Here is a 25,683-nt window from a genome sequence, read left to right as displayed (position 1 = left end):
GTGAGGCGTCTGTTTCTCAAACTCTAATGTACTTTTCCTCTCGCTCAGTTGTGCACCGGTGCTTCCCACTCTTCTTTCTATTCTGGTTAGAGACAGTTTGTGCTGTTCTGTGAAGGGAGAAGTACACAGCGTTGTACGAGATCTTCAGTTTCTTGGCAATTTCTCGCATGGAATAGCCTTAATTTCTCAGAACAAGTATAGACTGACGAGTTTCAGAAGAAAGTGCTTTCTTTCTGGACATTTTGAGCCTGTAATCAAACCCACAAATGCTGATGCTCCAGATACTCAACTGGTCTAAAGGAGGACAGTTTGATTGCTTCTTTAATCAGAACAACAGTTTTCAGCTATGCTAACATAATTGCAAAAGAGTTCTCTAATGATCAATTAGCCTTTTAAAACGATCAACTTGGATTAGCTAACACAATGTGCCATTGGAACACAGAAGTCATGGTTGCTGATAATGGGCCTTGTACACCTATGTAGATATTCCATAAAATATCTGCCGTTTCCAGCTACAATAGTAATTTACAACATTAGCAATGTCTACACTGTATTTCTGATCAATTTGATGTTATTTCAATGGACAAAAAAGTTGCTTTTCTTTCATAAACAAGGACATTCCTAAGTGACTCCAAACTTTTGAAGGGGAGTGTACATCTCTATCAAATGTTGATATTTGGTTGCGTTGACAACCAAACATAATTCAATATCACTTTTGCAATACAGTAAAAAGTGTAATAACTTGTCGAGAAGTTAACTTATTATATGTAGGATTCGGTTCTTCAACTAAACTAAAAAGCACAGTGGTAACACATTAAGTTGTTGCATAAATACAATATATCTGAAATTGTATTCCCATTTGAACTTGGTTGTGCTTTCAGATGGTTGAAAGCACAGTGATAACACATTGGGTATTCAACAAACTTCTGGATGTCATTTTGAGTGGGTGAATAAAGGTTGAAATCTCATTGATCAACGTCTCAACCAAATATTACCCACATTTCCATGTTGAAATGATGTGGTGTGCCCAGAGGGTTTGTGCTGTGGGTGGTGGTAAATAATTACAAAATGAGCTACTGTATTTTTTATTATTTTCCAACCTCTCTCAGTATGAAAACATAACACCTGCTCTACTTCTCTACTTTGACTAAGTACAGATGTAGGATCTTAATTTGATTGCTCTTTTGTTGCTGAGAATCTTCCAGCACAGCAGTACATGCACATTTGTAGTGTATTCAGGGTTAAAAAGGCTTCTATATTTTTGTAATTTACTCTTTAAAATGTTAGACTTGATTTGCCCTAAAGAAAAATGTATCAACCCCTACAAAGGAATCCATAAATTATATTCCACATAATAATTCACATTTTCTGTTGCTGCAGGATTATTTTCCGGCTGTAGCAAACTGTCTCAAATTAAGATCCTACGTCTGTTCATCTCTGTGGAAGACTCAGCACTGGCAGCATTGGCATTGGCAGCATTGTCCTGCCTTGAACTGCTTCCATCTCCATCACTTCTTCATCCGACTGGTCCCTGTCTGAGAGTGGATGGATTTCTGGCACTGTACCGTCTTGGTTGAGTTACGCTGCAGAATTGTTGATTACCTTAGCTGTTCTGGTTCCAGAGGAATATCTTACACACACACACACACTCACACACACACACACTCTCACACACACACACACACACACACACACACACACACACACACACACACACACACACACACACACACACACACACACACGCACACACACACACACACACACACACACACACACACACACACACACACACACACACACACACACACACACACACACACACACACACACACACACACACACACACACACAGTCTTGCATAACTAACCTTGTGGGGACACACAATTCAGTCCCATTCAAAATCCCCCCCCCAGCCCCTGGTGATGCTGATAGCGCTCTGTTGAGCAAAATGTATAATAATTTGACAATCAGTCTAATAATAATATCTCCCAGAGAGAGGAAATTACAAGTTTGTAGCTTTCTATTTTTATGTCTCTGTCACTCTCTCTCTCACACCCCCTCCATCTGGAAGAGATGAGGCTGTGTATTGTCAGGATGTTTGACTCAGGGAATTGAATGTCACTCATGGCCTTCCCTGTCTGTCTCCAAGCATGTATATCGTTACCATAGCAATTGCTCAGTGAGCGAAAGACCAGGAAGTGGTGTAAAGTACTTAATTAAAAATACTTTAAAAGGCTACATAAGTAGTTTTCTTGGGTATCTGTACTTTACTATTTCGATTTTTTCTAACTTTTACTTCACTACATTGCTGAAGAAAATAATGTACTTTTTACTCCACACATTTTCCCTGACTTGTTACATTTTGAATTCTTAGCAGGACAAAACGATGGTCCACACACTTATCAAGAGAGCATCCCTGGTCATCTCTACTGCATCTGATCTGGCGGACTCACATTTACAAATGAAGCATTTGTAAATGACGTCTGAGTGTTGGAGTGTGTCTCTGGCTATCTGTAAATAAAATTTAAAAAACAAGACAATTGTGCCATCTGGTTTGCTTAGTATAAGGAATTTTCAAATGATACTTTGATACAAATTATACTTTTACTTTTGATTCTTAAGTATATTTTATCAATTACATTTACTTTTGATACTAAGTATATTTAAAACCAAATACTTTTAGAATTTTACACAAGTAGTATTTTACTGGATGAATTTCACTTTTCTATTAAGGTATATTTACGTTAATGCACTATAAACTCAAGTATGCCATTTAAAGCACTATAAACTCAAGTATGACAAGTAATACACTATGAACAGAATAGGGTCCCATTTGGCAACCACAAAATGTTAACGCATGTAGTGATCCTTGCTACATGAGCCAAGTTCCAATTCCCATTAATCCTATTGGTGTGATGAGTAGGGTGTTTGCCTTTCACGCCAGGAACCACGGTTCGCTTTCCTGCCCCGCAGTTCTCTACAATATCAACATTTGATTACTGTATATACACAGTGCATGCACCTTCATGGCATCCATCAAATGAATATTCATAAAAGCCTATAACCAAAACACAGTGGAAATAGAATAATATGAAATATATGATCAGCAAAGGAGGATTACAGACAATAACTCATTAAAGTAACATCAAAGGCTCCTTCACACTGTATTTAATTGGCAAATTTGCATCGTTGATACATGCAAGATTCTCGCCGCAGAGTAGATCCTTTAATGACTAATGTGTTATTTACAGACAACTCAGCTCACTTCTCATCTCGGCATGATCACAGGATCATACAGGATCATCGCTATGCTTGAAGGCATGTAGGAGAAATACACAGCTCTGTCTTCACAACTCACTGGTACATATAGCAGTAGTAGTCATTGGAAATACAGTACCAGTCAAAAGCTTGGACACACCTACTCATTCAAGGGTTTTTCTTTATTGTTACTATTTCTACATTGTAGAATAATAGTGAAGACATCAAAACTATGAAATAGCACATATGGAATAATGTAGTAACCAAAAAAAGTGTTAAACAAATCTAAATATATTTGAGATTTGAGATTCTTCAAATAGCCACCCTTTGCCTTGATGACAGCATTGCACACTCTTGGCATTCTCTCAACCAGCTTCATGAGGTAGTCACCTGGAATGCATTTCAATTAAGAGGTGTGCCTTGTTAAAAGTTAATTTGTGGAATTTCTTTACTTCTTAATGCGTTTGAGCCAATCAGTTGTGTTGTGACAAGGTAGGGGTGGTATCCAGAAGAGGGCCCTATTTGGTAAAAGACCAAGACAATATTATGGCAAGAGCAGCTCAAATAAGCAAAGAGAAATGACAGTCCACCAATACTTTAAGACATGAAGGTCAGTCAATACGGAACATTTCAAGAACTTTGAAAGTTTATTCAAGTGCAGTCGCAAAAACCATCAAGCACTATAATGAAACTGGCTCTTATGAGGACCGCCATAGGAAAGGAAGACCCAGAGTTCCCTCTGCTGCAGAGGATAAATCCATTAGAGTTAACTGCACCTCAGATTGCAGCCCAATCTGCTTCACAGAGTTCAAGTAACAGACACATCTCAACTTCAACTGTTCAGAGGGGATTGCGTGAATCAGGCCTTGGACACTGTGCTACCTAACCTCCAAACGAGCTTCAATGCCATACAACACTCCTTCCGGGGCCTCCAACTGCTCTTAAACGCTAGTAAAATCAAATGCATGCTTTTCAACCGTTCGCTGCCTGCACCCGCACGCCCGACTAGCATCACCACCCTGGATGGTTCCGACCTAGAATATGTGGACATCTATACAGTGCCTTGCGAAAGTATTCGGCCCCCTTGAACTTTGCGACCTTTTGCCACATTTCAGGCTTCAAACATAAAGATATAAAACTGTATTTTTTTGTGAAGAATCAACAACAAGTTGGACACAATCATGAAGTGGAACGACATTTATTGGATATTTCAAACTTTTTTAACAAATCAAAAACTGAAAAATTGGGCGTGCAAAATTATTCAGCCCCCTTAAGTTAATACTTTGTAGCGCCACCTTTTGCTGCGATTACAGCTGTAAGTTGCTTGGGGTATGTCTCTATCAGTTTTGCACATCGAGAGACTGAATTTTTTTCCCATTCCTCCTTGCAAAACAGCTCGAGCTCAGTGAGGTTGGATGGAGAGCATTTGTGAACAGCAGTTTTCGGTTCTTTCCACAGATTCTCGATTGGATTCAGGTCTGGACTTTGACTTGACCATTCTAACACCTGGATATGTTTATATTTGAACCATTCCATTGTAGATTTTGCTTTATGTTTTGGATCATTGTCTTGTAGGAAGACAAATCTCCGTCCCAGTCTCAGGTCTTTTGCAGACTCCATCAGGTTTTCTTCCAGAATGGTCCTGTATTTGGCTCCATCCATCTTCCCATCAATTGTAACCATCTTCCCTGTCCCTGCTGAAGAAAAGCAGGCCCAAACCATGATGCTGCCACCACCATGTTTGACAGTGGGGATGGTGTGTTCAGCTGTGTTGCTTTTACGCCAAACATAACGTTTTGCATTGTTGCCAAAAAGTTCCATTTTGGTTTCATCTGACCAGAGCACCTTCTTCCACATGTTTGGTGTGTCTCCCAGGTGGCTTGTGGCAAACTTTAAACAACACTTTTTATGGATATCTTTAAGAAATGGCTTTCTTCTTGCCACTCTTCCATAAAGGCCAGATTTGTGCAATATATGACTGATTGTTGTCCTATGGACAGAGTCTCCCAACTCAGCTGTAGATCTCTGCAGTTCATCCAGAGTGATCATGGGCCTCTTGGCTGCATCTCTGATCAGTCTTCTCCTTGTATGAGCTGAAAGTTTAGAGGGACGGCCAGGTTTTGGTAGATTTGCAGTGGTCTGATACTCTTTCCATTTCAATATTATCGCTTGCACAGTGCTCCTTGGGATGTTTAAAGCTTGGAAAATCTTTTTGTATCCAAATCCGGCTTTAAACTTCTTCACAACAGTATCTCGGACCTGCCTGGTGTGTTCCTTGTTCTTCATGATGCTCTCTGCGCTTTTAACGGACCTCTGAGACTATCACAGTGCAGGTGCATTTATACAGAGACTTGATTACACACAGGTGGATTGTATTTATCATCATTAGTCATTTAGGTCAACATTGGATCATTCAGAGATCCTCACTGAACTTCTGGAGAGAGTTTGCTGCACTGAAAGTAAAGGGGCTGAATAATTTTGCACGCCCAATTTTTCAGTTTTTGATTTGTTAAAAAAGTTTGAAATATCCAATAAATGTCGTTCCACTTCATGATTTTGTCCCACTTGTTGTTGATTCTTCACAAAAAAATACAGTTTTATATCTTTATGTTTGAAGCCTGAAATGTGGCAAAAGGTCACAAAGTTCAAGGGGGCCGAATACTTTCGCAAGGCACTGTAAGTACCTAGGTGTCTGGCTAGACTTTAAACTCTCCTTCCAGACTCATATCAAACATCTCCAATCTAAAATCAAATCTAGAGTCGGCTTTCTATTCCGCAACAAAGCCTCCTTCACTCACGCCGCCAAACTTACCCTAGTAAAATTGACTATCCTACCAATCCTCGACTTCGGGGATGTCATCTACAAAATAGCTTCCAATACTCTACTCAGCAAACTGGATGCAGTTTATCACAGTGCCATCCGTTTTGTTACTAAAGCACCTTATACCACCCACCACTGCGACCTGCATGGTCTAGTCGGCTGGCCCTCGCTACATATTCGTCGCCAGACCCACTGGCTCCAGGTCATCTACAAGTCCATGCTAGGTAAAGCTCCGCCTTATCTCGGTTCACTGGTCACGATGGCAACACCCACCCGTTGCACACGCTCCAGCAGGTGTATCTCACTGATCATCCCTAAAGCCAACATCTCATTTGGCCGCCTTTCATTCCAGTTCTCTGCTGCCTGTGACTGGAACGAATTGCAAAAATCGCTGAAGTTGGAGACTTTTATCTCCCTCACCAACTTCAAACATCTGCTATCTGAGCAGCTAACCGATCGCTGCAGCTGTACATAGTCTATCGGTAAAAAGCCCACCCAATTTTACCTACCTCATCCCCATACTGTTTATATTTATTTACTTTTCTGCTCTTTTGCACACCAATATCTCTACCTGTACATGACCATCTGATCATTTATCACTCCAGTGTTAATCTGCAAAATTGTAATTATTCGCCTACCTCCTCATGCCTTTTGCACACAATGTATATAGACTCTCTGTTTTTCTACTGTGTTATTGACTTGTTAATTGTTGACTCCATGTGTAACTCTGTGTTGTCTGTTCACACTGCTATGCTTTATCTTGGCCAGGTCGCAGTTGCAAATGAGAACTTGTTCTCAACTAGCCTACCTGGTTAAATAAAGGTGAAATAAAATAAAACATTTAAAAATAAATAAAATAGTCGAATTGCTGCAAGGAAACCACTACTAAAGGACACCAATAATAAGAAGAGACTTGCTTGGGACAAGAAACACGAGCAATGGACATTAGACCGGTGGAAATCTGTCCTTTGGTCTTTCTGATTTTTAGTTCCAACCGCCGTGTCTTTGTGAGACGCAGAGTATGTGAATGGATGATCTCCGCATGTGTGGTTCCCACCGTGAAGCATGGAGGAGGAAGTGTGATGGTGTTCAAGGCACATTTAACCAGCATGGCCACCACAGCATTCTGCAGTGACATGCCATCCCATCTGGTTTGCGCTTAGTGGGACTGTCATTTATTATTCAACAGGGCAATGACCCAAAACACACCTCCAGGTGGTGTAAGGGCTCTTTGACCAAGAAGGAGAGTGATGGAGTGCTGCATCAGATAACCTGGCCTCCACAATCACCCGACCTCAACCCAATTGAGATGGTTTGGGATGAGTTGGACCACAGAGTGAAGGAAAAACAGCCAACAAGTGCTCAGCATATGTGAGAACTCCTTCAAGACTGTTGAAAAAGCATTCCAAGTTACCAATTTGAAGGGGAGTAGAATTCCACGGATATCATTGGGGACCAAACCCCACTGGGAAGCCTATTATTGAGTACCATCCACTGAAATTGTGCTTGGTCAGCTAACATCATCAGGAACAAGGGGCTTAGTGGATAGTAAAAAAAGTAAAGGACCCTGTTCAAGACTCTGAAAGAATATATATATTTCCTTGCCTTTCATGGCACAGCGACATGTGACACACTGACACATGGATCCGTCAACATGATGGAACCCTTAGCTGTCCTCCCATCAAATAATGTCTCAGTGATTACATTGAGGAACGGATAGTGTTCCACCTGTACATATTTTAGACAACCTGAAATGCGACTGTTATTAATTAATAAAGAAAGTAGGTTAGCTCATACATCATTTCTCGAGCGGATGACACGTGGTCGTAACACTGTGCCATGCGCGCTCCTAAACATAACTCCCTTCCCAGAACGCGCACTTCCAATGTGATTGGGAGAGACTGACTGAGCGTGTTTGTGAGTGTTGTCTGAATGCGAGCCGATCCGCGGCTAGAACAGCAAAATTAACGGGAACAGTTTTTCATGTTAACAACAGCAATATGTGCCTTACGACCGCACCTGATTTGAGCTACTCTAAAAACTAAGATATAAGGTAAGAATGTGTTTATAAAAGTGTTCAGTTTTGAATGTTGAGGACTTATGTCAGATGTGTTGAAATATGTACTAAGTCATTGCCTTTTACACTTGAACATTTCTCGATCTGCCCTACACTGACTTGCTCGATGTTTGTTTGGATTCTGGGTAGACTATTCTCTATGGATTAATATGGTACAACAATGTACCATGTGGGGTAGCTCTAATATTCGATTTGATCCATTGATTTAATAATAATTGAAAATGCAAAGTAGTTATCAGAAGTACGATTTACAATCAAGCAAATAATATTGATGGGAAGATTGTGAGCACAACCAAGATGTAACCCTGTCACTGTGTTTCCGTGTATTGTAAAAGGCTGTGTTGATAAAATGCACAGTCACATATCAATATATAAGATACCATGTTGCATCATTTCCCTGAAGTGTTCCGCTGCGTGATTGAAATACTTAAAGATGTTGCCTATATGGAACCGTGCTTGAGGCTACTCTATACGGTGTGCACAGTCGGTAGAACCAATGTCTTTATTTGTCCACGGATAAAAGCCTTATTCAATTAATTTGAAGGCAAATGTCCATATGTCAATTGCATACAGCTTATTAGTTGACACAAGATGTTTCTTTGTGATAAGGCATAAAGCTCAACATATAGCCTATCAATTGGAAATCCTAAAGACCTTTAGTTCCCTTGTGAGTTCGCCTGGATCCATAACTGCAGGGGTGTTGAGGGTGCTGCAGCACACCCTGATGAATTCAAATGAATAGTAAAAAAATAAATACAAGAAGTTGTCCACGAAATTAGTTAACTAGGCCTTTATAACTCCTGTATGATTGGAGAAAAAAAACACTTGTCAAACCCACACTTGTTCAAAGACACATTACATGACAGGCTTTTCCAACTATAAATATATACCGTTATACCCGAATACCGAATCACAGCATCATTGTTAAGCAAGTGCAAGGCTCAATTGGTCCCCCTTTAAAACGGATCCTCTATTCATTGTGCTTGCGTCATAGAGATAGGAAGTGGGGATTCACCCAGCTCAGTGCAGCTGTAGTGGGGCAGGCTGTAGTGGGGCAGGCTGTAGTGGGGCTTTCCTTGGTGTGGACATTTTCTGCAGTTTGGATTTCCCTGCATGCGCTATATCCCTCCACTCCCCACCCCCCCAAACTAACGGAGGAGAACCCACTATGTATTGCTCCTTGGATGGCAGTTTGTGAACATTGACTACATGTAGGTTTTATGGTTCATTCCTCCCTTTTTCATTACCGTTCGGGATCCCAAATGGGATTATTTTATCTTCAATGTATCCAAGTGCTCACCTCCCAATTGATCTATTATGGGATCTTTTCATACAGGGGATAGGCTATTATTTGCAGAATTGCACAGACTGCAGACTAGACTATCTGTCAGAGGAGACACAATTGAAATCTGTCTGTCTCGCTCTCTCTCTCTCGCTCTCTCTCTCTCTCATAGGTTACAGAGTAATAACTCAAGTGTAGATGTTTGACAGTCTGCATATCCACCACATCCCTTCCTCGAATGCCCCAGAACAAACATCAAGCGTGTTTCATTCAGTTTGGAAATACAGTCCTGATTGCTCTCTGAGGGGTGAACAGGCAATCTGTCTAATGCCACCCAAAGAGCAATTTTCACAGTTTTTTAATTACACAAATTATGTGCTTGATTAGTTTACACTAAATTTGCGCTGGGCCTTTGGAGTGGTGGAGTGGAAAGGTTTAGTGTGTGGGTGGAGGATAACATGGTGTTTATGAAGACCCCTGCAGGATGGGGTGTGGGTGGGGGAGATGGGACGCAATGTGTAGTGTGTGTATGCGTGTGTGTGTGCGTGCATGCCTCCGTGCAGTGTGAGGCTGAGCAGTGAGACGTGAGCGGGGTGTTCTTGGAGAAGAGCGGGAGCTGCTGCAGTGCTTTGACAATGGGTGGCGGTCTGAGGATGGCTGAGGGAGCTCCCTTCTCACTGCCACTCCCACTCTGCAGTTTGGGTGGGGGGTGAATGTGTGCATGTCCTGTATGTGCTGCTATGCTGTGTGTATGTTGACCTTACTGTATGTGTGTGTGTGTGTGTGTGTGTGTGTGTGTGTGTGTGTGTGTGTGTGCGCGCACGCGCGCACGCCTGTTCAGTGCGCTGTACATCTGTGCTGTTTCTCCATGCCCAGCTGTGGGGCTGAGAAGCGTGTCGTCTGGTCTGTCTGTTGGGTGTGTCTCAGTGTGTGAGCCAGCTTCTTATTGGTGTGGAAACGACAGAACAGAAGTGTATATGGGGAGTGGTTCCCCCCTGCAGTAAGAACAAACAGAAATGAGCTTTTCCCGTTGTGAACAGAAGACTCTCTCCCTCTCACCATTTCATTGTCACTTTTTCCACCTCCCTTCCTCAGGCTGCTGATGAACACAGTAACCTTATCCCTCCCTGGCATGGCTTTCATTAATATTTATGAGGATTATAATGTCACATTTCTGTTTCTTAAAGGATGGTGGGTATTTTTTACCCTGACACACACACACATAGGATTAGCCTGCCCTGCTCCCTTGTGCGTCCCAAATGTCACCCTATTCCCCGGGATTTACATAAAGGGAATAGGGTGCCGTTTGAAACGTAGTTGCCTGAGTCACTGAGCTGGTCTTCTCATTGGACTCCTTGGGTGAAAAGGACTCTGGGGCTTTACTGTACAAATCCAGAATCAGGGATCAGGGATTTCCTCTCTGGGTATGTTGCATTTTCACCCTCTCTTTCAGTGGATTTCTGGTGATCCTTTTGGGTTTGGTGTAGTCAGATGAAATGCCAGGTGGTTCTGACCCATCTCTTGGTGACAGGTGTTTATCATAGTCTTTATGTCCACTGTATTGATGCTGTACCTATGGGATTGGAGGAACTAGGGATTGGTCTTGGTTTTGACTCCATCTTGACCCTAACATCCTTCCTCCTAACAGATCCATGTAGAATATCTCACATGGGAAACACAAGTCCTGCTGTGATGGCTCGTCATACACATGGGAACACGGTAGCCAAGGAGTCGGGACACACGCCCAAGTGCCCAACTGCTCTCGCCCACACACACCCAATGGATGTTATCCAAGCACTATGGTACCAGCTGTCCCCTATCGGTCGGTTCTGCTGTCGTCGAGGCAGGGGCTCCGGTTTCTGCTGTGCGTATCGTGCACACCCTCAGCAGTCACCTCTCATCTCTCCCTCTCCCTCTCTCCCTCTCCTTCTCCCTCTCCTTCTCCCTCTCTCCCTCTCCCTCTCCCTCTCCCTCTCTCCCTCTCCGTCTCCGTCTCCGTCTCTGTCTCTGTCTCTGTCTCTCTCTGTCTTAGGCTCCATCGGCTCTTTATCAATCTGTCCTGTGTAATACGATTCAGAGCTGCTGAATCTCCACCACACTCTGTTCCAATCCACACATTGACCCTTGAATTGGCAGAGGCAAAATGCAAACAGGCTGCTGTCTCAATGATGAACATGTGTGTTGGGTGGTAAAGAACACAGCTTGGCGTTCTAGATGCAGCTGAATTTCCTCTCCCATCAGCCGAACAGAGATTTTCTGCAGGTGGCTTTTTGACTCTCTCTTAATTGATATTTTTCTGATATAAGAAGCTGATCTCATGCGTCGAGATTTCACGTCCCATTTTTCTTTAACTCTTAGCACTCGTGTGAAGTCTCGGTCTAATCCGAGGAGTCGTTACGTGACATGTTGATTTACATCTAACCAGCTTTCATGTGCTTTCGTGCAGTATGCTCATCCAGATCTCTGGATCTCTACAAATTGCGTTTGCATATGTCAGAGCTGTGTGCTTATCCGTCAGCATGCAGCCAGACCTTGGGATACCTTCTGTGTGGATGATAGAGAGTCAATCCCCTGCCTGCCTGCGTGCGTTGGCTGTGTTAGCGGGGTTTGTTTTTGAGAGCAGAGGGCCGTCGGTGGACAGTCGGTTAGCTCAGCTCTAGGCAGGGTGGTGCAGCTCTCATTGTTACTGTTGGTCCGTTGGCACAAAGTCACAGGGCCTATTATTCAGTAGTTGTGACAGGGCTAACCTCAGCCTATGCACACACACACACACACACACACACACACACACACACACACACACACACAGGGTGCTCTCTTTCTCTAAACGTGAGCGAGTGTTTTGTTTTCTCTTTCCACGTAGCCTGTAGCTTTGTGTCAGTCTAGGCTGTTATCTCTCTGCCTGGATGATTTTGCTGTTTAACACTTTGTTGCTCTGGCTGCCTCAGTCAGTTAGCATGGCAGTTAGCTCTGTCATCCAGTTAGCTACTTAATGAGAACCTACCAAGCGATGGAGAAAGGATGAATGAGTGCAGAGTTAGCTGAGGATAAGTGGATGGAGAACGAGGGAAGAGGTGAGGGAGGAGAGGAGAGCAGGATTGGCCTTGACTCCAGCCCTTTTTCAGATCTATTGGAAGAAGCAATAATCCTCTCTGGTCCTCACACAGACCTCAGAGGCACAGACACCTCCTCCCCCACTCTCACTGCTCCTAGCATTATAGGTGGTCAGGATGTTCTGGGGTGACAGTCACTACTGTTTCCTCCTCCTCACATGCTCTATGGTCATAACAGACCAGTAAAATACAGTTGAAGTCGGAAGTTTACATACACCATCGCCAAATACATTTAAACTCAGTTATTCACAATTCCTGACATTTAATCCTAGTAAAAATTCCCTGTCTTAGGTCAGTTAGGATCGCCACTTTATTTAAAGAATGTGAAATGTCAGAAGAATAGCAGAGAGATTGATTTATGTCAGCATTTATTTCTTTCATTACATTCCCAGTGGATCAGAAGTTTACATACACTCAATTAGTATTTGGAAGCATTGCCTTTAAATTGTTTAACTTGGGTCAAATGTTTCGGGTAGCCTTCCAGAAGCTTCCCACAATAAGTTGGGTGAATTCTGGCCCATTCCTCCTGACAGAGCTGGTGTAACTGAGTCAGGTTTGTAGGCCTCTTTGCTCACACACGCTTTTTCCGTTCTGCCCACACATTTTCTATAGGATTGAGGTCAGGGCTTTGTGATGGCCACTTGAATACCTTGACTTTGTTGTCCTTAAGCCATTTTGCCACAACTTTGAAAGTATGCTTGGGGTCATTGTCCATTTGGAAGACCCATTTGCAACCAAGCTTTAACTTCCTGACTGATGTCTTGAGATGTTGCTTCAATATATCCACATCATTTTCTTCCCTCATGATACCATCTATTTTGTGAAGTGCACCAGTCCTTCATGCAGCAAAGCACCTCCACAACATGATGCTGCCACCCCCGTGTTTCACGGTTGGAATGGTGTTCTTCGGCTTGCAATCCTCCCCCTTTTTCCTCCTAACATAACGATGGTCATTATGGCCAAACAGTTCCATTTTTGTTTCATCAGACCAGAAGACATTTTTCCAAAAAGTACGATCTTTGTCCCCATGTGCAGTTGCAAACCGTAGTCTGGCTTTGTTATGGCGGTTTTGGAGCCGTGGCTTCTTCCTTGCTAAGTTGCCTTTCAGGTTATGTCAAAATAGGACTTGTTTTACTGTGGATATAGATACTTTTGTACCTGTTTCCTCCAGCATCTTCACAAGGTCCTTTGCTGTTTTTCTGGGATTGATTTGCACTTTTTGCACCAAAGTACATTCATCTCTAGGAGACAGAATGTGTCTCTTTCCTGACGTGGCGTTTATACTTGAGTACTGTTGTTTGTACAGATGTTTGTACAGATAAACATGGTACCTTCAGGCGATTTGGAAATTGCCCCCAAGGATGAACCAGACTTGTGGAGGTCTACAATTTTCTTTCTGAGGTCTTGATTTATTTTGATTTTCCCATGATGTCAAGCAAGAGGCACTGAGTTTGAAGGTAGGCCTTGAAATAGATCCACAGGTCCAACTCCAATTGACTCAAATTATGTCAATTAGCCTATCAGAAGCTTCTAAAGCCATGACATCCTTTTCTGGAATTTTCCAAGCTGTTTAAAAGCACAGTCAACTTAGTGTATGTAAACTTCTGATCCACTGGGATTGTGATACAGTGAACTATTGTAACAGCAGATTTCCTCTTCGTCTGAAGAGGAGTAAGGATCGGACCAAGATGCAGCGTGGTAAGGGTTCATGCCGATTTATTAAAAACGAACTGAACACTGAAATACAAAACAATAAATGATGTGATGAAAACCGAAACAGTACCGTGTTGCGACAAACACTCACACGGAAACAAACACCCACAAACCAACAGTGAAACCCAGGCTACCTAAGTATGATTCTCAATCAGAGACAACTAACGACACCTGTCTCTGATTGAGAACCATACTAGGCTGAACACAAAAACCAACATAGAAAAACAAACAGACTGCCCACCCCAACTCACACCCTGACCATACTAAATAAAGACAAAACAAAGGAAATAAAGGTCAGAACGTGACAACTATAAGTGAAATAATCTGTCTGTAAACAATTGTTGGAAAAATGACTTGTGTCATGCACAAAGCAGATGTCCTAACGGACTTACCAGAACTATAGTTTGTTAACAAGAAATGTGTGGAGTGGTTGAAAAACAAGTTTTGTTGACTCCAAACTAAGTGTATGTAAACTTCCGACTTCAACTGTAGATACTATGCCTTATCCAATGTTACACCTAACGCTAAGTAAGATCTAAACCAATGCACCCTATTCAGTACAGCTACAGTACCTGGCTAAGCGGTGTGTCTGTCAGCCCAGGATGAGTCCTGACAACCATGGTTATCACTGAGGCATAATGCATGCAGTCTGCAGGAACTTTGAGGAGGAGAGATGGAGAGAGAGAGGGAGGGAGCAAGAGAGAGAAAGAGTTAAAGAAAGAGTGAGAGGGAGGGAGGGAGAAAGAGAGAGAGCATGTCCTGTCAGCCTGACTTCCTGAATGTTCATTCTCTTTGAGGGGTAACAGGAGCGTAGCCACACAGGTGGAGGCGGTCGTGATGCTCCAGGGGGAGGGATCAGCAGCACTGTTTCTCTGTTGTTTTCACTTTGTCTGTTGCTCGAGCACAGCTCTCACCCTCCAGGTATATCGTATGAAATGCAAAGGTTGTTAGGAACAACAAGGGAAGTGAAGAAAACAGTGTGTGTGTGTGCATGTAGGTGTGTGTGTTTGTGAGAGAGAGAGAGATAATGAAAACTGTGTTGTTGTCTGTATCAGTGTGTCGGTGCAATCTCCCAGACCCTCTCTTTTCCTGTTTTTCCTCATTCTCTCTTTCTCTCTTGTTCATCCAATCCTTGCTGTCAGGGCTGAGGTCTCTGGGCTTTGTGTGAGAGTGGTGCAGCCTGACACAGAGTGACACACACACACACACACACACACACACACACACACACACACACACACACACCAACACACAGGGTGGGTTGGGCAGCTGGGTGCTTCGGAGCGGTAGAGCAACAGGACAAGAGGACGTGGTGACAGGATCTGACAGGAGGAGAGCCGGACCGCGCCGGGCCACAGCAAATACCTCAAATACCCACACCCCTCTGTCACAGACCACGGCCTAACATTAAGAGTGACAACCTGGGGATATGGGGAGTGCCAGGGGTTTCCTGGTGCTACTGTAGTTTACAGAGAGGAACACGGGAGGGAACATTATAATGGTATAACTAAGAGGTCATTTTCTACTTGGTTAGCTAGACTGTATTTATATAAATGTAGGGTTTCCGTGTTAAGTGCTGAGCTGTGAAAAAATACAGTACACCGAGGCCTTGGCCGTGATCGTTAATGTTCACAATGAGTCCCCATTTAGACCGTACGAATAACCTGTACGAAGTACAATCGCATGTTTGAATGATCCTGTTGATAATGATAGTGCTTTGAATACCACACATGCATGCTGACTGAAGAACTGTGTTGGAACTCTAAGCCACTGTGTGTTGGTTGAGCTGCTTATCTTGTCTCTTATGATGCACTCTAATTGTCTCCCAGGGACAGTAAAGATTTACTGAACGAAACTTGGGTGAACCAAAGCGATTTACGTACTGGCCTTAGCTGAAGTACTGCTCACTGTCTGGACCTCAATGAGCCTATTCACGTCTTACTCCAGGTGCTACAGATTCAGCTTGTGTCCCAAAGGGCACCCTATTCCCTATATTGTGCACTACTTTTTCTACGGTCACAAGTAGTGCATCATATAGGAAATAGGGTTCCATTTGTTATAGTGTTATACTCTTCTACAGTTGACTTCCATTGTTATTGCCTTTCTGTCTGTGTGGCTAAAGCCTAATGAGTAGGAGGTTTGGTGAAGTGTTACGAATGGAGTCCCTATGAGATGTCTTCCTCCTCAGGTCTTGCTGGTATCTGGGTCCAGGCTTTCTGATTATCATGTTGTTGTATCATACTGCATGGACTTTGTCAAGCATGTGAACCACTGCATGAATACATAAGTAAATGACTGAATGAGTGTGAGTGAATTAATGAGGAATGATTCATTTCTTCATTCATCTGCAGATACACTGATTTATTTGAATTCAACTAAAATTCCTTTATTTGTATGTGCTGTCGAATATACAGTGTACTCACGCCTGCTGAATATGAAGGGTCAACTCTTTTTTTTACTGCTACTGCAGTGGGATTAATTGCTCTATTCTGGCCCCCGCCAGATGATTTCGGACAGCAGGTTTTATTACACCGAATAAACGAATGGAGATTGAAATCAATTAAATGGAAAGATTTAATTAACGTCTCTTTGTGTGGCATCAGCATGAGATAGACTGAGAAAAAAAATAGAGAGAAAGAGGAAAAGTGTGTGTGTGTGTGTGTGTGTGTGTGTGCATGCGCTTGCGTGTGTGTGTGTGTGTGTGCGCGTGTGTGCGTGCGTGCGTGCGTGCATGAGTAAAATCACTGGGGAAGCCAATACATTTATTTTTTTGTTGTGATAATTGCGTTGTTTGCTCTATATCCTAAGCCTGACACAATAAGAAGACACAATGGCAGAATACATTTGTTTGATTACAAAACCGGAAAACAACATCTGTCTGGTGAAGTCCACAAAGCATATTGCAAGTAACAAACAGTTACATGACCTACAGCATGGTCAAGCAAGTTAATGTTTCCTACATTTTCGGACTACTAAACAACCATTGATTTAGAACCACAGAGAGTTAAAACTGGCGCTGCCTCCACAATTCCAGCACCAATTCAACATGTCATCATCTAATCACCTATGCTTAGGCTAATACAGTGACAACTAAAAGATACCAAAAATGATTTAGTCCAATCGACGTAAGCTAAATATGATGTGTCCGCTACTGATTTCTGTTTGTGTGTGTTTGTGTGTGTGTGTGTGCGTAGAAGTAGAAAAACATGTTGACTCACCCAAGGCCATCCTCCTCTTTTATGTTCCCTAAACGGTCTATGTCATACAGTACACACGCTAAAATACTTGCTGCTAGCCTAACTTCCTTTCATGGGCAACGATACGCCAGGCTAGCTAGTTAACATTAATATACTACATCTAGCAACATTTTGAACTTTCATTCCATCAAGCGAGGGGCAATATGGTTGGATCAGAATCACCGTTATAATCATTGGCAAGTACAGAGAATTAAGTAACACCACAAGTCCAAATTCCTATTTCCATCAATGGGATAATTTAGGAAAGGGCTAATTTCAGCTAGCTAGCCAACCACCAGAGGACAACAACACAATGAGATGAAACAATACCCCCCAAATTCTGTCAATAATGAAGTTTGGCTTAACCCTAACCCAAACTGACTTTTTGGTGCCCCACGAACATTCACAGCTGAGCTCACTCAATTTAGCTCAATTCTGATTGGCTAACATTATTATATTTTTTAGCAAAAGAGGCCAAATGCTCGCTGGCTTCCCCTGCATTCAATGCTATGGGCAGTAACAATGTCATACTCTTTCTGACCAGATAGCATCAGATAGATACGGTGCACATACTGAGACAGGGGCGCTGTTTCGTTTGCTCGGATGCTTTCTCCGGTGAAATACAGTACATTCAGCCTGTTACGAATTGAAGGAAATGTATGAAACACAGAGAGACAAAAGATAAATGATTGTGTATGTTTTTCTTCTCCTTTTCTTGGTAAATGTTTTGGGGAAGCCTGGCTTCCCTTGGCATCCATGAATACATGCCACCGTCCAGTACCCCTTGCTAGCAGCACCAGGAAGAGAACATTACTCATTCTCCATCCTCTATTTTTCCTCGAATCGACCACTAAGCACACTGAAACTGTCATAGATTACCTGACATGGGGCGCCTATTCATCCATTCGTTCTCTCCTTCCGTTTTTGTGCTGACTTTGGCTAAGGCTGCTGGCTAGCTAGCCTAGCTAGGCAAATCCCTGCATTATCTGTACTGAACCATCTGCAGGACAGGACCCCTCATGGCTCGGCCACGCAACACCCAGCAAGCTGAGGCCCTGTGAATGAATCCTCCAGCTGGCGTAATTAATATGGGTAATTGGTCAAAATCAGGATTATTTTATAAAAGGACCTGTACGAGCAGCCGTAAACAACGATAATCTCAACAGCCCAGAGAGGCTATTGCCTTTGACTGGATGAGCTGCCTCTCAGTGAAAGAGCCGTGCTCAGCTGAGCTCACAGATATCAGATACTGCAGCTTTTAAGACGTAATAAACAACCTGCCTAATTAGCCCGTTACTCATTATTGAGCTGCTGCCGAGCAGACACTCTATTCCTGGAATTAGGAAGTTAAACAGAACAGAATAAGAGAAACCCTCTGTTTGTTCACGATATAGGTTGAAGATAAGATACTGTTCATATTGCATCATCTTACTGTAGTCCATATCCTTCCTCACCCCGTTTCTCGCCGAAAGGTGGGGCTTGCATCGGTGTGTTCACAGGTGTTCAGGTAGAGCTGTTGTTCACTCCTCTATGATGAAAACGCACACACACAATTTTCCTCCCTGTCCTTCTCATGCTCTTTCTCTCCCTCTTCCTCTCCCTCTCCCTCTCCCTCTCCCTCTCCCCCTCCCCCGTGTCTATTAAATGCTAATCTTATGTGTCCAACCTATTACAGCTGTCTGACAAGTCTTTCATTTTAGGGCTTTCATCTAGACCTGCACTGTCAGAGACTCCAAAATAGTAATGGTGCCAGGAAGAGATAAAAGAGAACCTCCCAAACCACGCTATAAAATGTTGTTACGCAAACAGCAGATTAAACTGCCTCTGTAATGTGTGAATTAGGAAGGACTGCCTGTGCAGTCTGACGATCACTTAATTATTGATCATGCATAGAGATAGCCTGTGCTCCAATTGGCACCCTATTCCCTATACACTGCACTAAACCATATGGGCTCTAGTCAAAAGAAGGGAACTATTATAGATAATAGGGTGCCATTTGGAATGCAACCAGGATCTCCCAGCAGGATGCTAGCTAGCTCCCCTCAGCGCTGGGGACCCCTGATCCAATCTGTCACCTAATTGGTTGTTAATGCCAATATGTGTTCCTATATTCCGATCATGGCCTCATACAGTCCACATTGTTCTGTCACACTAGTTCAGGGTACCTCATCCTCCTTCAAATCATCATCATCTATAACACTCATGGCCTCACAATGACACGTTCTGTATAGAATCACATTCAAGCTTTGTTAATGAGACACGATACTGCTTGCATCATGGACTGACATTACATAATGTAGTGTAGAAATGATTAAGGGCCGATAACAGGGTAATTAATTAACAGCATTGACCATACATCTCTCCCATTCCCCCATCTTCATCCACCTTACCCCTTTCCCTCACACACACACACACACGCACACGCACACACCCCACTATTGTGTTTGGGGTACAAACGTCATAGAAAACACAGTGGCACCAGAGCTGTTCTCTCTCTGACTGAAATAATTAGCAGAAATAAATTAGGTGGATCTCTGCCTCAGTTAGGTTGCCAATGAGTGATATTTTTCTTCCAGCTTCCACTGAAAATGTACCACAGCAGTCATTTCTCCTAGTGTTGATCTTTCTCACAGAGATGGACACATTCTCTTTCACATTATCCAAAGTCCTATTGTATTTCACTGGGATGGCAGGGATGGATTATTATAGCTCATGCCAGTCAAGCATCGAGGACATACTGGCAGGAGGAATCATCCCAAACTAGCTGCCATTCTGCCTACAGAGAAATAAATGACGCACTGTTAATTGCAGCAATTTGCATTGTGTGCCAGCCTCTGTCTGAACCAATTAACCAACTACCCCCTGGACATCCAACTACCCCCTTGATAACCAACTACCCCCTGGACAACCAACTACCCCCTTGATAACCAACTACCCCCTTGATAACCAACTACCCCCTGGACAACCAACTACCCCCTGGGCAACCAACTACCCCCTGGGCAACCAACTACCCCCTTGACAACCAACTACCCACTTGATAACCAACTACCCCCTGGGCAACCTCAAATGACTGTACTCTCCACCTCCATGATGTTTGAGAGTGATATGACAGTTATTATTCCCATGATGCTCCCCTGGATTCAGTGGGCCTGATAAGTCCCAGTGTGACATGAACAATGGCTGGTAGAGTCATAACAATCAGTGTTCACTACTGAATGTCTCACCACACTGTTAGTACTCACTGTCTGTTGAGTCAATTGGGAGTGAATGGGAGTGGGCCAGCCAACCATTCACACAGCTAATTTCTATTTAAATGCAGTTGCCGGGCGAACATGTCTGTACCTGGAGAATAGAAAAGAGAGCGGAAAGAGGAGAGATCAATAAAAGTGGAGCAAAGAGAAGAGGAGGATGAACACTCGCTTTATCTCTCACATTGATGTTCTGTGAGTGTCACTATGTTTGATGGTACAGTGTTCTTTTAGCGTTATTGTGTTGGCCCGCCTCTGTTCGCAGGATGCGGCCTGATTTGATTTGTCTTCCTCCTGTGTGGCTGTTTGTAGAGACGTGCCCAACACCATAAGAGGAGAGGAGAGGAGCTGTAAACAAAGACTCACATTCTCATTCTCCTTACTCACTCGGATGTTCTTTCTGTGCTGTCGAAATATAGACACTCAACAGGGCAAACTGAGCTCCCATAATTGCTGCTGGCTCTAATTTCACACATACACACACTATAGAGACGTAGTACTGAGATACACACACATGTATTCAGCCATCTCTCTCTCTGAGATCACTGTACTCCTTCTTTACTTATATATACAGTGGGGAGAACAAGTATTTGATACACTGCCGATTTTGCAGGTTTTCCCACTTACAAAGCATGTAGAGGTCTGTAATTTTTATCATAGGTACACTTCAACTGTGAGAGACGGAATCTAAAACAAAATTCCAGAAAATCACATTGTATGATTTTTAAGTAAATCATTTGCATTTTATTGCATGCAATAAGTATTTGATACATCAGAAAAGCAGAATTTAATATTTGGTATAGAAACCTTTGTTTGCAATTACAGAGATCATACGTTTCCTGTAGTTCTTGACCAGGTTTGCACACACTGCAGCAGGGATTTTGGCCCACTCCTCCATACAGACCTTCTCCAGATCCTTCAGGTTTCGGGGCTGTCGCTGGGCAATACGGACTTTCAGCTTCCTCCAAAGATTTTCTATTGGGTTCAGGTCCGGAGACTGGCTAGGCCACTCCAAAACCTTGAAATGCTTCTTACCGAGCCACCCCTTAGTTGCCCTGGCTGTGTGTTTCGGGTCGTTTTTTATTTATTTATTTTACCTTTATTTAACTAGGCAAGTCAGTTAAGAACAAATTCTTATTTTCAATGACGGCCTAGGAACAGTGAGTTAACTGCCTGTTCAGGGGCAGAATGACAGATTTGTACCTTGTCAGCTCTGGGATTTGAAATTGCAACCTTCCGGTTACTAGTCCAACGCTCTAACCACTAGGCTACCCTGCCGCCCCCGCCCCTCGTTGTCATGCTGGAAGACCCAGCCACGACCCATCTTCAATGCTCTTACTGAGGGAAGGAGGTTGTTGGCCAAGATCTTGCGATACATGGCCCCATCCATCCTCCCCTCAATACGATGCAGTCGTCCTGTCCCCTTTGCAGAAAAGCATCCCCAAAGAATGATGTTTCCACCTCCATTTCACGGTTGGGATGGTGTTCTTGGGGTTGTATTCATCCTTCTTCTTCCTCCAAACACGGCGAGTGGAGTTTAGACCAAAAAGCTATATTTTTGTCTCATCAAACCACATACCATCTCCCATTCCTCCTCTGGATCATCCAGATGGTCATTGGCAAACTTCAAATGGGCCTGGACATGCGCTGGCTTGAGCAGGGGGACCTTGCGTGCGCTGCAAGATTTTAATCGATGACGGCGTAGTGTGTTACTAATGGTTTTCTTTGAGACTGTGGTCCCAGCTCTCTTCAGGTCATTGACCAGGTCCTGCCGTGTAGTTCTGGGCTGATCCCTCACCTTCCTCATGATCATTGATGCCCCACAAGGTGAGATCTTGCATGGAGCCCCAGACCGAGGGTTATTGACCGTCATCTTGAACTTCTTCCATTTTCTAATAATTGCGCCAACAGTTGTTGCCTTCTCACCAAGCTGCTTGCCTATTGTCCTGTACCCCATCCCAGCCTTGTGCAGGTCTACAATTTTATCCCTGATGTCCTTACACAGCTGTCTGGTCTTGGCCATTGTGGAGAGGTTGGAGTCTGTTTGATTGAGTGTGTGGACAGGTGTCTTTTATACAGGTAACGAGTTCAAACAGGTGCAGTTAATACAGGTGGAGAACAGGAGGGCTTCTTAAAGAAAAACTAACAGGTCTGTGAGAGCCGGAATTCTTACTGGTTGGTAGGTGATGAAATACTTATTGCATGCAATAAAATGCAAATTAATTACTTAAAAAATCCTGCCTATGGATTAGCTTTCATGGCATTTTTGATCTGTATTCCTCTCTCTTTCTTTATTAATGAAATGTGGCAAGAGAAAGAGACGGAGAGAAGTAGAAGAGCAGAGCGGGATTAAAAAAGGGACTCAGGAAGGAAGCATGGAGAGTCCATTACAAAACCTCCTCCACTCATTCTCTCATCTCCATCTTCCTCTGTCAACCAGAGCTCAGTAGTCAATAGAAGGCGATCCCGTCACGGAGCATGTTTTAACCAGATTGACACATGCACAGCCATGGAAAGTAGGGTTGCAGAGTGGGGAGAAATGCCCCCTCCCCCAATCAGCACCCCCCCACCCCAAAACATTTTCCTGCGGCCATGGAAACAGGAAGCTGTGCTACTTGTTCAACTGTTACTTGCTCAACCTTGTGGCCTTTCGAGATGGTGGTGTCTGGTGCTGGGGAGTCAGGTTGAGTGGGTGTTGTATGTAGACAGAGGGGAAATACAACAATGGGAGAGAACCCACAGTCAATGATGCTGTTGTATTATATACTACTGCATGTCCAAGACATCATCCACTTTAAAAACAGTAAATAACAGTCATACTTAACATAGCACATTCAAATATATGCCTTAACAGTTATATCCTGATGTGTACATATCATTTTATTACTTGATTTATTACTCCTATGCGGCTTAGTTGCTAGAGAATGGCACTGTCGGGGTTGTGGGTTTGATTCCTGCTGTGGCCACCTATACGGAAATGTGTGCTAGTCTCTTTGGATAAAAGCGCTGCTAAATGGCATACAATGCCTTCAGAAAGTATTCATAACCCTTGAGTTGCTCCACAGTTTGTTGTGTTACAGCCTGAATTGAAAGTGGATTAAATATATTTTTTTTCTCTCACCAATCTACACACATTACCCCATAATGACAAAGTGAAAACATGTTTTTAGACATTTTTGCAAATGTATTAAAAATGAAATGCAGAAATATCTCATTTACATAAGTATATTCACACCCCTGACTTTGTAGAAGCACCTTTGGCAGAGATTACAGCTTTGACTCTTAAGAGCTTTCCACACCTGGATTGTGCCATATAAGCACATTATTATTTAAAAAATTCTTCAAGCTTTATCTAATTGGTTGTTTATCATTGCTAGACAACCATTTCAGGACTTGCCATAGATTTCCAAGTAGATTTAAATCAAAACTGTAACTCTGCCACTCAGGAACATTCACTGTCATCTTGGTAAGCAAGATTTGGCCTTGTGTTTTCAGTTATTGTCCAGCTGAAAGGTGAATTCATCTCACAGTGTCTGCTGGAAAGCAGACTGAACCAGGTTTTCCAAAGGATTTTGCATGTGCTTAGCTCCATTCCGTTTCTTTTTATCCTGAAAAACTCCCCAGTCCTTAACGATTACCAGCATACCCATAACATGATGCAGCCACCATTATGCTTGAAAATATGGACAGTGGTATTGGATTGGATTTGCCCCAAACATAACACTTTGAATTCAGGACAAAACGTGAATTGCTTTGCCACATTTTTTTATTTATGTATTCTTATTTTTTGGCAAACAGGATGCATGTTATGGAATATTTTTATTCTGTACAGGCTGCCTTCTCTTTACTGTAATTTAGGTTAGTATTGTGGAGTACTACAATGTTGTTGATCCATCCTCAGTTTTCTCAAATCACAGCCACTAAACAAACTCTGTAACTGTTTTAAAGTCACCATTGGCCTCATGGTGAAATCCCTGAGCGATTTCCTTCGTCTCCGGCAACTGAGTTAGGAAGGATTCCTGTATCTTTGTAGTGACAGGGTGTGTTGATACACCATCCAAAGTGTAATGAATAACTTCGCCATGCTCAAAAAGAATATTCAATGTCTTTTTTGGGGGTATTTTTACCCATCTAGGTGCCCTTTGCGTTTCATTGGAAAACCTCCCTGGTTTTTGTGGTTGAATCCGTGTTTGAAATTCACAGAGATGAGGTAGTCATTCAAAAATCATGTTAAACACTATTATTACACACCGAGTCCATGTAACTTATTATGTGACTTATTTAGGCTTGCCATATCAAATGGGTTGAATACTTATTTCAGCTTTTCATTTGTAATTCATTTGTAAACATTTCTAGGGTGTGAATACTTTCTGAAGGCACTGTATATTATTATATGAGACTCAGTGAGAGTCTGCTGGCTGGTGTTGAGGGCAGGTTGCTCTTGTCTGTACTGTCCCAGTCTGCAGTGAGATGATAGAGAATGTGTCATTGAGTCTCATTATCCCAGAAATGACCATTTCTATTCCCCACATCCATCTATTCCCCACATCCATTGCAGGTACATATTGAGTGAAGCGTTGTTCATGTGGACCAAAGGCCATTCAAGTTTTTGCCTCACAGAGGATGGTGGTCGGTGGGATACAGGCAGCTGTATACTGCACCCTAGTTGCCGCTTGATTCTAATCCCCCTTAAGGATGCCCTCACCTATTAGCTAGTTGGTTTTGGCAAACAGGTCTTGGGTAAACAGATCTCTTAAATCCAGCTTAGCTCATCTCCAGTGGCTGGAGGTTTAAGAATGGCATTCTATGCTCCAATACTCATTGATGGGGATATAGGAGTGAATGGTTCATGACTGAGCACAACACCAGTTATGGGGCTCTATTGTTTCATTAGTTGGATCGCTCTCACACACACACACACACCACACACAT

General features: G+C 42.9%; 1 protein-coding gene across 1 annotated transcript in view; it reads left to right on the top strand.

Annotated features, from left to right (window-relative positions):
* The first annotated feature begins 7,981 nt into the window (after positions 1–7,981).
* LOC110503317 (sodium/calcium exchanger 2) overlaps positions 7,982–25,683 on the top strand; it is a 102,537-nt gene continuing 84,835 nt past the window's right edge. The window contains exon 1 of the mRNA XM_036961149.1: positions 7,982–8,135. The gene's annotated coding sequence lies outside the window, so the exon portion shown is untranslated. The remainder of the gene's footprint in view (positions 8,136–25,683) is intronic.

Source organism: Oncorhynchus mykiss, chromosome 24 (genome assembly GCF_013265735.2).
Source record: "Oncorhynchus mykiss isolate Arlee chromosome 24, USDA_OmykA_1.1, whole genome shotgun sequence".
Taxonomy (NCBI): domain Eukaryota; kingdom Metazoa; phylum Chordata; class Actinopteri; order Salmoniformes; family Salmonidae; genus Oncorhynchus; species Oncorhynchus mykiss.
The sequence above is the reverse complement of the archived record's forward strand: the minus strand, read 5'-3'. Positions and strand labels throughout refer to the sequence as shown.